A 10320-nucleotide genomic window follows, 5' to 3' on the forward strand; every position below is an offset into this window, starting at 1 on the left:
TCAACTCAACAAAGCATAAAGAAGGTCTGGCCTTTTTTTGACATTTTAAAGTAGCATGATATAGAAATTGGCATTTTATGTGATTTGGCGCCCCCCACAGTTTCTGAGTGCAACAGGTGCTAACTACAAACAAACTCATTACATCATAACAATGTTATGTGTTGAAAACTTGTATGTTGAAGTAAACATGTATGTAATGCTGTGATCCTACCCTCTCACTGAAGTACAGAAACAAGTGATAGAGACACCATTCACACTATTACAAGACACTACCATCAACATGATTTTGAAGCTGTTAAGGTAAAAAAGTTACATAATGTTGCTTTAAAATAGAAACATATATATATTATATTACTACAGTATTATATATTACATATTATATCTTTAAAGCCCCTAAAAAACTCTTATAGGAAGAGTTTGACGTTTTGGAAAATGGACTTTGCTGTTTCCTTTCTGAGCGTAACGTGAAAAGATTGATACAACTCTGATGTCTGATTGGTAAATATGGAGCTGCAACCAGCAGTCAGCTAGCTTACCTTAGCTTTGAGCAAAGACTAGAAACATCAGGAAACGGCTAGGTCTGGACCAGGAGGTCCCTGTAGGCAGGGATTTCTCTAGAACAAAAAATATCTATGAAAATAAAACATACTTAGTTATCTTTTATTAAGAGTTTCACACTCAAATGCTCCTCTAATCTTCCTCATTAGGACTGATTGATTAACAGGTTTTGTAGGTTTTGTTTATGAATTTTTTTTTAAAAGTAACTAGTTACTACAATCATCCTATATTAAATGTAGTTGAGTAAAAATAACATTATGTCCCTCTAAAATGTAGTCCTTAAAGCAGGATACAATGGAAATACTCACATACTCCCAAAATACTGCCATACTTAGTTACTTTTCAGCACTGTACTCCTATGTGTGAACAACTTCTCTGTTATGTGTTTAAAAGTTACATTTTTCTTTACATCTCAAGGCTGATCTCCTTTAAAAAGTTTGGTATTATAACTGAAAAAGAAACATTTCCTCCAGGAGTGGCTGCGTTCTCTGACTGAAGATGAGATGCAGCTGCCTGTCAGCTCAGTGTGAGTGGGTGGGAGGAAAAGAAGGAGGGAACGAGGGGGGAGGCCAGATGGACGGGCAGCCGTACAGGATGCTGTATCGCAGCACAACTTAGTGCTCTTCATTAAGGCTGTGACTCTAATAAGTGTATAAGAACAGCAGCATTTAAAAAGCAATGACCGATAGAAGGGCACAAGACAAGCACAGATTTACAAAGAAACAACAGCTCAGATCTAAAGTATGAGTGATGAAGAATGAATCAGTAAATAAGTGACTGCCAGAGAGTGAGTCAGAGAGGACTATATTTAAATATGAAAAACAAGACACACTCACCAATAAGTGTAGGAATTATCATGTGATGAGATGTCCGAGTCTTGATCCAGATCTAAACAATACTAGTTTTCAGAGCACGTTTGCTGAACAGCTGTGCTTTCAGCTCACGGAGGATAAATCACCAAGAGGACAGAATGGACTCAGTGTGTTTCAAAACTTTCTGCTGAGCTCAAACTGTTACATGTGAGCCAAATCAGACTCCTAGCATGTTTTCTGCATGGTCATAATGTGAAGCACATTTTCTCAGAGCGGCTGGCATGCGGAGAGCCCAGAGAGCCAGGAAACAGCTGATGACAAAGGATTAGGTCTGGGCCAGGGGAGTGGAGCTGACTGGGCCGTGCTGCATCAGAGCCGGGGAGAGGAGCTTCGCTGCGGTGCATACCAGCAGCCTGACGCACGGGGAGAAAAATCCCCACTGCTCAGGAGACAAATCACTGTGTTTTACAAATCCATGCTGTTAAGATTTGTCAGAGCACTGCTTTAAAGTTAGTGCTGTGAAATGTTCTGCTAGAGGCACCCAGCTGAACTATGACATGAATGCAATACCGTCTAATACCGTTGATGGTAAAAGTATGACATGCATGCAAGTTTCCAACGGCTCATCTGCAACAACAATACAAGACAATGCCTGGACTGAAATATCCACAGAGCCGGAGAAGACTTCAAAGGGAAACTCCTAACTGTAGAAGAGGAGAGCAGCACACACACTACACATGCCAACGTTGTTTACAGCTAATTCAGATGCCCCCATATCAAAAAGGTCATCTGCACACACAGAAGACAGATGTGCAGTTAACCAACCAAACAACTAAACATTGCAGCAAGCAGTACATAGCAGGGAAGTGCTTTCAGGTGCAGAACATATGGCGGGATTAGAGCGCAGAGACATGCATGCCACATGTGTCTCAGCCATGAAACAGCTCACATTGCTATAATGTTACTCATTCCAGGTACTAAAACCTTCTGCTGTGATGAATGTGAGGAGATGATACGAGCGATTGTTTACGTCTGCTTGGCCCTGCGTTCCTCAGACCGGACTGAATCACAGCTTTACGAGAGATGTACATTCAAAGAAGGGTGACCGAGGCATGAAGCTATGAAGAAGAGCTGGTATGTGAAGATCCATGCACAGTTACAACGGAGGATGCTGATGACAGTGACTGATGCCAGGTCTGACATCACTGCACAGCTTGTCAATGAGTTTCTCCATGTAGCTATGCAGAGAAGATTAATTATATTAGGACAACTCACAGGGGGAGGAAAGAGACTGATGGTTGAACGGCGAGGACCATCGGTTCACTCAGGGTGACTGAAGAGGGCTGTATAAACAAGCCCTTTAGCAGTGAAGCACAAAGTGGAGCGCATACAACCAGCGTGTACTATTAACCCCAATGTGTTTGTGAGAGAGACTCTGGGATACCTTGTCAAACGTATTCTCTTCGAGAGAAGATAAACATTGTTTGTAAAGAGTGAAAAGGTGTCTATGTACAGAGATGCAGGCCGTCACCATGTTGATGTTTGAACAGGTTGCTCACACTCTTTCACATTGTAATTCCTGTTGTGTACACATGCAAGTATGCGGGCGACAAATACCACCAACACGGACACATTCACACACACACACTAGCAACAACATTAGACCAAATAGTGTTAAAAAGAGACATTTAAATCATCATCTTAAATGATCAGTTTTAACCAAGTTATATGAACCAACAGTCCAGTGTTGTAAGGATGAGCTGCATCCTCTCTGTGACAGACAGCTGTGAAATGAATCTGTCACAGTGAGCTTCCCGTCCAGGCTAAGTGAATATTCACCACTTTGTCCAGCACATCGGCCAACAGCTGCCAAGCAGCCATGACTAAAAGTAAAATCCCTGACAGTGACACAGAAGTAAGACCCCTTACCTTCAGAGCGATCCTCGAAGCATTGACAAGTCTTCCCTCTCTGTCCGAGCAGTCGGCCTCCTCCTTCTGAAATCAGAGATTTCCAGCTCTCTACAGGGACTGCTCCTTCAGATGTATAGATCCCTCAGATGTTCAGAGTCTGAGGTTAATCTCTGCTGTCCCGGGAGTCCGCTGGAAGAGGTACTGCTCTGAGCCCGGCTGTTTGTTTAGTCAAATCACAGCACCACGGGGGTCTCCTCTCCTCTCTCACACTCTGAAAAAGAAGCCTGCCCACCGCTCCCAAAGAGCGCTGTAAGTTTAAAAAGAAGTGTTCCCAATGGACACATGCGCACACTCTCACACACACACACACACACACACACACACACCGCTTCACTGACAGATTCACACAGAGGAGGGAGTCAGTGGCCCGGCCCTGCTGAGGCTGGAGTAAGAGTGAGTCGGAGAGGGAGAGGAGGGAGGGAACTGCGAGGGGGAGTTGAGCAGAAAGCAGTAGAGGGAAGTTTGAAAAAGAAAAGGCAGTGAAGAGAGAGAGGGAAAAGAAAGAGGTAGAAAACTTGAAAATACAGATCGAGTTCTGCTTGTTGTTGTTCGGTAGCAGCTGAGAGTCTCCTGAGCTGGAGTGATTTGTTTATGAATGGAGTGGCGAGCAACTGGAGGTGAACTGAGACAGTCTCTATTGGCAACAGCAATCTGGACCGCATCTAACCCCTCCATAAAACAACAAACACAATAAGAAGGAAGAGAAAGAGTGAGAGAGGGAGAGAGAGAGTGAGAGCGAGAGTGAGCGGTCCAAGCAGGACAAAAAAAAGGTTTTGGCAGTGCTCACGGTGCCCTGCTTTGGAAACAAACATAGAAGTCTCAGTTTCTCAGGAAAATAACCTCACTTACATAATCACACGGCTAGAATCAGGTGTAAAAGAGGTTAAACACATAGTTCTTTTAGCTTAAGTGAACCCATTCCTCTTAACATGTTAAATCTCTTTGTATGTCTGTTTTTATTCCCTTTCTTTTTTCCATTCATCCCACATAAAATAATTCAACACCTCCCTCTGTTCTCCCCCCCTCTCTACTCCTTTCAGCCCTTCTCTCTTTCAAACACATGCACGCACCATGCAAATACTTCTGTTTTCTATACTGGCTCTCTCCCTAATTTCTTACTTTCCCAGGATATGAGAGGAGGGCTTGAAATTCATAACGCAACCCTGCAGCTGACAAGGGCCTTTTCTCTCGAACAAGGGCTCGGGGCAGACAGAGGGGAGGAGGGAACAGGGGCTAAATTGGACAGCAACCATGTTCTCCTCTAATTGTGAGGGTAAATCTAAAAGCCCTGCGAGCAGTAATTAGAGAGGCTGTGAGCCCTGGTTGTTAGATAGGAGGGGAGCGACACCAAACAGGACTGTCCCACCTTAACATCTATTTAGTTCTTTCTATGTTATTAACACCTACTTGCAAAAATACTGCCCTATATCCACATGCTTAACTCCATGAATCCCCTCTTGTATGTTTTAGTGCATGCAATGTCAACTGTTGATAATGCAACAATGATACACATTATGCAATACTTCTACACACACACAATCCTTTATCAGCTAGACACACACATCCTGCAGCAAACAGCTCTAACAGGACACACTGGGTGTAAATAACTGTTTAAAGCCAGTCTAATGAAGGCATAACTTTAGCATGTTGTTATAGTTGAGTCGTGTTTTATATGTCGTTGCTTTATATTTGGCAGCCGTCCTTGTTTATTCCTACAGTTTGACAGAGAGGCCAACCACTTAACAAACTGCTATAACAATACACTGCTTATTCAGAACAGCTAATGAGTGGCTTCTCTCACTGCTGATCTGGACTGTTGCCATAGCTAGCCCTGTGTTTGTGTTTTACTGGGTTTCAGATAAAGTGCGAAGTTATCTCTCTGTGTCTGACAGGCAGGGGCCCCTGGAGGCCCCTGGGAGGGCGGAGGGAGCTAGGAGCAGGAAACTCTGGAGGCCTGGACCTGGAGCTGAACCCAACACACCTCTGATAGATGAAGATGGATGAAGCCATGAAATGACTAGTGTGAAGTCAGATCCATCATAAAGTGAAGCAATAAAGGAGGTAAGAGTCATAAGGCTCTGCAAGACTTGATTCAGATGTTACTTAGGCCCAAACCTGAAACACTAGGACTACAATCGTCGTCATCATCATCATCTTCATCATCATCATCATACTTTAAGAAACCAGATCTCAGGTAAAAACAAACGATGTTATTCAAGCAGCAATACAGGAAAGAAAAAACTAAATTTGGAGTGACAAAAATCATTTGATTAAATGACTTTTCAATTAAATAAAATTGTTCCGCAACAATTTTGATGATCAAGTCATCATATATTTTACATTTTTTTCATTTAAGTAAAAATAACAAACATCCCTTTGTTGTTCTCTAGTGTGAACAAAGTAAACTGGATTTTTGTTCAAACAAGAAGTTTAAATTCAAGGTATTAGAGTAGAGCTGTAAAAAAACGATTATTTTCATTGTCATTTATTCTGTTGGTTATTTTCGCCACTAATCGTTTAGTTGTTTGGTCTTTAAAATGTCAGAAAATGTTGACAAATGCTCACCAGTGACGCCCAGTTCAGCTCAGTTTACTGTAACAGAGGAGTAAAGAAACCAGAAAATCTTCACATTTAAGAAGCAGGAATCACAAAATGTTGACTTTTTTTCTTTAACAAAAATAGTCAAACAGATTGATAAATAGTTGGTCATTAATTCAATATTAATCGATTAATCATTACAGCTATATCTTAGATTTGGGCATTTTCCACAATTTTGTAGATTTTACTAATGAAATAGTTAATCACTTCGTTGAGAATATAACTGACAGATTCATCAACAGTGACAATAATCATAAATTGCAGCTCTAATTCAACTACATACAGAAGATCGTAAAGGAGATGTTAAAAAGATGTTAAGAAGCTAGAGGCATCCTGGTGATGTGTGTGAGTAAGACACTGACCATGTAATTATAACGTTCACAGTTCAAGTCCGGTCAGGGACCTTGGTTGCATCATCTCATTCCTCTGTCCGCCCTCATTTCCTGTCAGCTCTCTGCTGCAGACTGTCTAATAAAGGCATATCCAGAAAACAATACATACTTTCAAACAAGAGAAAAACTTAGTGGGGGACAGTCAACAAAAGGATGGTAAGTTAAATCCACAAGATCTACTTTAATCACCACCTCTATCTGGTTTGAGAGATTCAATAAGTTAACCAAAACTTTGGGCTTAGGCCTTGTCATTTATCAGGCAATTCTGAACACAGGCCAGGTGGCTGAGTATACACTGTTTGGTCAGTTACTGAATATGAATTACATGGTTACTTTTGTTATCATTAAAGTAATTCATTGGATTACAAAAGAGTAATATGTATCAATACTTTTTGATTGGTGGAACGACTGCTACTGATTGAACTTTCCATGTTTACTGAACACTGTTTATTTTTTTCTCCCGCCAGGTCCACCACAAAGTAAAGCCATTGTCTAAGAAAGCCCATTTGTCTGATGTCTTTTCATGACTTAACAGAGCTTTGTTTGTCATCACTATAAGTTTCACAATTTTAAAATTGCCATATTGAAGGACGCAATCAAAAATGTAAACAAGTACTCCTTGACGATGTAACTCTGATCTAATTTCCCCTTTTTTAAATGGAAAATGGGCTGATTATAGTATCTTTTGTGATCGGTTTACATAATCCCAATTACACATAATACTTTACTTCCCATCCCTGACTACACACACGGGCTCACACTATGATCAAATAAAACAACTCGGGGGGTGAGTTCTCATTCTGAGTAAACTACTTAACCTCGTCATCTGTGATGCTAAATTATGCTGATGCATATGGTACAGCAAAAATAATATAAAACCACAATAACTGTCATTCGCAATTAATCTGCAGATTTTTTCAAGATTAATTGATTAAACTTTTAGTCTATTAAATATCAAGAAAAATCCGAAAAATGTTCATCAGGGTCGCCCAAAGTGACATCTTTAAAGGAGACATATTATGCTCATTTCTGCTTGTTGACATGGGTCCTTGATGTCTAAATGGACTGATAGTAACATGCTTTGGTCGAAAAAACCGAAGGATTGAGCACAGCAGGGTTGTTTACACACCAGTTTCACAGCCCTGCTCTCAGCTGCCGGATTCTGACTTTTTTTTCATTATGTTAATGAGCTACTGCGTGCGCCGCCCACTTCTTCCTGCCGACCGGAAGACGTGAGGACGGCATCGCGGGACCATGGCAACGAGCGACACACAGCAACTTTCAATAAAGTTGAGAAAAAAAAAACGAAAAAAAGAAAAAAAACAACAACAACAACAACGAGCAATACACAGCGCGGCGCAGCTTTTCAGTGTCCGTGCCTGCATGTAACTGATAGTAGCACAGCAGACATGTAGCAGGTAGCCCCTGTCTCCGGCTCCAAAACAAAGTAGTGATTGCTTTACTGCAGATAACGTTTTGGTACTCTCAGGTCTCTCATGCCAGCAGCTAACGCTACAGGCTGTAGCATTAGCTGTACCGTTAGCTGTAGCCTACAGCTAACGCTACGGCTAACGCTACACACGTATTACATGTATACCAACACACAGAAACACGGTCAGAGGACAGTCTCCCAGAGCCATGACATCTGCCAAACTACAGCAGCTCCTCGTGCTGCCTGTCACACAGTCAGCAGTGCATTCAGACAAGACACGCTTATAGAAGTTTGCTTACACACTGTCCTTTAGCACAACATGCTAATGAATGAACGTAGCTCACTGGCTGTGAATATCAGACCAGTTCATACCGTTTCCTCTGCGTGTTCACCGCGAAACAGCAGCGAAACGTCCGCGAACAACTGACACACACAACTGAGACGATTTCACCCCGTCTCCTCTGTTTGTTCACCGCGGAGCAGCAGCTCACTGTCCGCGAACAACTGAGACATTTCACCCCGTCTCCTCCCCATGTTCATGGCCGAGCAGTGGTTCACCGGCCGGTTAGAAGCGATAAAATCTCATTATCCTAATTCATTTTCTCAATTCACCGTCATGTTTTAAAAGAGTGCTGATATGACAATTAAACGTTTCGTATCATTAACATTATCGTGAATCCTACGGCCAGTAAGCCCAGCGTTGATAACTTCACACGTAATGTTAGTTCAGCCTCATATTTACATCCACGGTTAGCGTTAGCTCATGTGCTAAACGGCCAAAGTAACACAAACTATACTGTTTTTTAAATACTTACAGTTCCATCATTGACAGCGGGTATGGATCCATCTTTTAAGGGACAATCTCGTTGCCAGTCCAGCGTTATACTGACCCTGGTTGCTGAAACAGTCCGGGGTGAAGTGACTGGCACAGACCGTAACGCTTCTGCTCACTGAAGCAGGGACCCTGATAAATAAAAAGTAGCCTCTTCGCTCTGATATCCTCTTTGGTAGGAGGCAATGTAGCGAAACATGAGGATCCGTGCATCCGACGACAGAGCAGCAGTGCTCGGCTTTCGGGTCGTACATGGTAGCGGTCAGGCTGTCGCGTACAAGTTAGCGAGGGGGAAAAAATGGCGGATCCTCGTTCAGGTAGCTGGCGTAATGTGGGAGGAGATACGCAAAGAGTATCCAAATCACCCGGACTGTTACGTCACAATCCGGGTGAAATCCAAACGGCTCGTTTAGAGACTCAATTCCTGACTCTGCCAGGTACAAAATATTGACTTAGTTGTCAAAACTCATGCTTAGGGGGTGGGGAGGCACTCCGGATACGCAACTATACATACTAAAGCAAGGAAAAAGTCAGTTTTGCATAATATGTCCCCTTTAAGTTTCTTCTTTTGTTCAACCAACAGTCTAAAAACCAAAGAGTCTTCATTTGTACACAAAAGCAGCAAATCTTTACCTTTAAGAGGCTGGAACCAGCAAATTTTGATGAAAAAATACGCTAACAATTCATCGATTTCCAAAATACAGTAGTTGGAAATCGATTTTCTTTTTATTTGACTAATCACTTAAATCGCAGCCCTAACAAATCCACTGTCCAGTGTTTGACTGTCATGATGAAGCAGAATCTGACAGATAGGCTGCAGGGGTTTGGCACTTGATAAGTACTGTTTACAGGCTTTATGTGGACTGTAATAGGTCTTAGAGGAAGCCTGACTGTGGAAGATGATAGCTCTGGGTGTGTCTGGGCACCGACAGCAGCTCTGACACATGTGAGCTTTTAGAAACGGTGAAACCAGTCTCTTATTAGTTCCCCTCGCTGAACCTGAACACCAAGATGACTACAAGAAGAGCCGTGGGAACACTGTTTATGCTGCACTGTTTAAACTAAATCTCCATACATGCATTATTATTTACAGGAACCCCTCATTTAGATAAATATTAATGTTTATACAGCCTGAGATTTTATCTTTGGCACAGTCCAGTGGTCTCTATACATTAACATATGATCTAAGGTATACTTTAAGTGCTAAAACCAAGTTTCCTTTAGTTGTTTTTACTCTGGAGGCAACGATCTAATGTATTTCAAGCTTTTTGTGATGTGTTGATTGTTTATGTTGCACTTTCCTTAATGTTCAGGCCTGTAGCACTTTTCTCTCCATTAACATGAGCCTGCTTCATGCTACCAGCTGATGGCTGTTACAGCTCATAATGAGTGTTCTGACCAAGATACTAACATGAATCTTTTATGAATGTTTGATAGATGTAGAAGGACCATAACACGTAGAATATAGAGTATGATTTACAGCATGATATTCTGAGTACTTCAACTGAGTGAATAAAAGGTATGAAGCCAAGAGCAGGTTGCAATGGAAACAGCAGGTTTGTATCTCTGAAAGACTCCAAACCTCATTAATAACCTGCCAGTTATCAGGTTTTTGCTGCCATCATGTGGTTGTTTTATGCATGAATGTAGAGGACGATAAATCTACACATCCTTACCATTACGTTAAACTTCATTTCAAAGGTCAATTTCTGTATTTGTCACACG

General features: G+C 41.8%; 1 protein-coding gene across 2 annotated transcripts in view; it reads right to left on the minus strand.

Annotated features, from left to right (window-relative positions):
* The window catches only part of pdgfrb (platelet-derived growth factor receptor, beta polypeptide), a 35452-nt gene extending 29820 nt beyond the window's left edge, over positions 1 to 5632 (minus strand). For both annotated transcript variants that reach the window (XM_084353838.1, XM_084353837.1), the window contains exon 1: positions 3300 to 5632. The gene's annotated coding sequence lies outside the window, so the exon portion shown is untranslated. The remainder of the gene's footprint in view (positions 1 to 3299) is intronic.
* Positions 5633 to 10320: the final 4688 nt, after the last annotated feature.

Source organism: Pagrus pagrus (genome assembly GCF_965226575.1).
Source record: "Pagrus pagrus genome assembly, chromosome: 5".
NCBI classification, from domain to species: Eukaryota; Metazoa; Chordata; class Actinopteri; order Spariformes; family Sparidae; genus Pagrus; species Pagrus pagrus.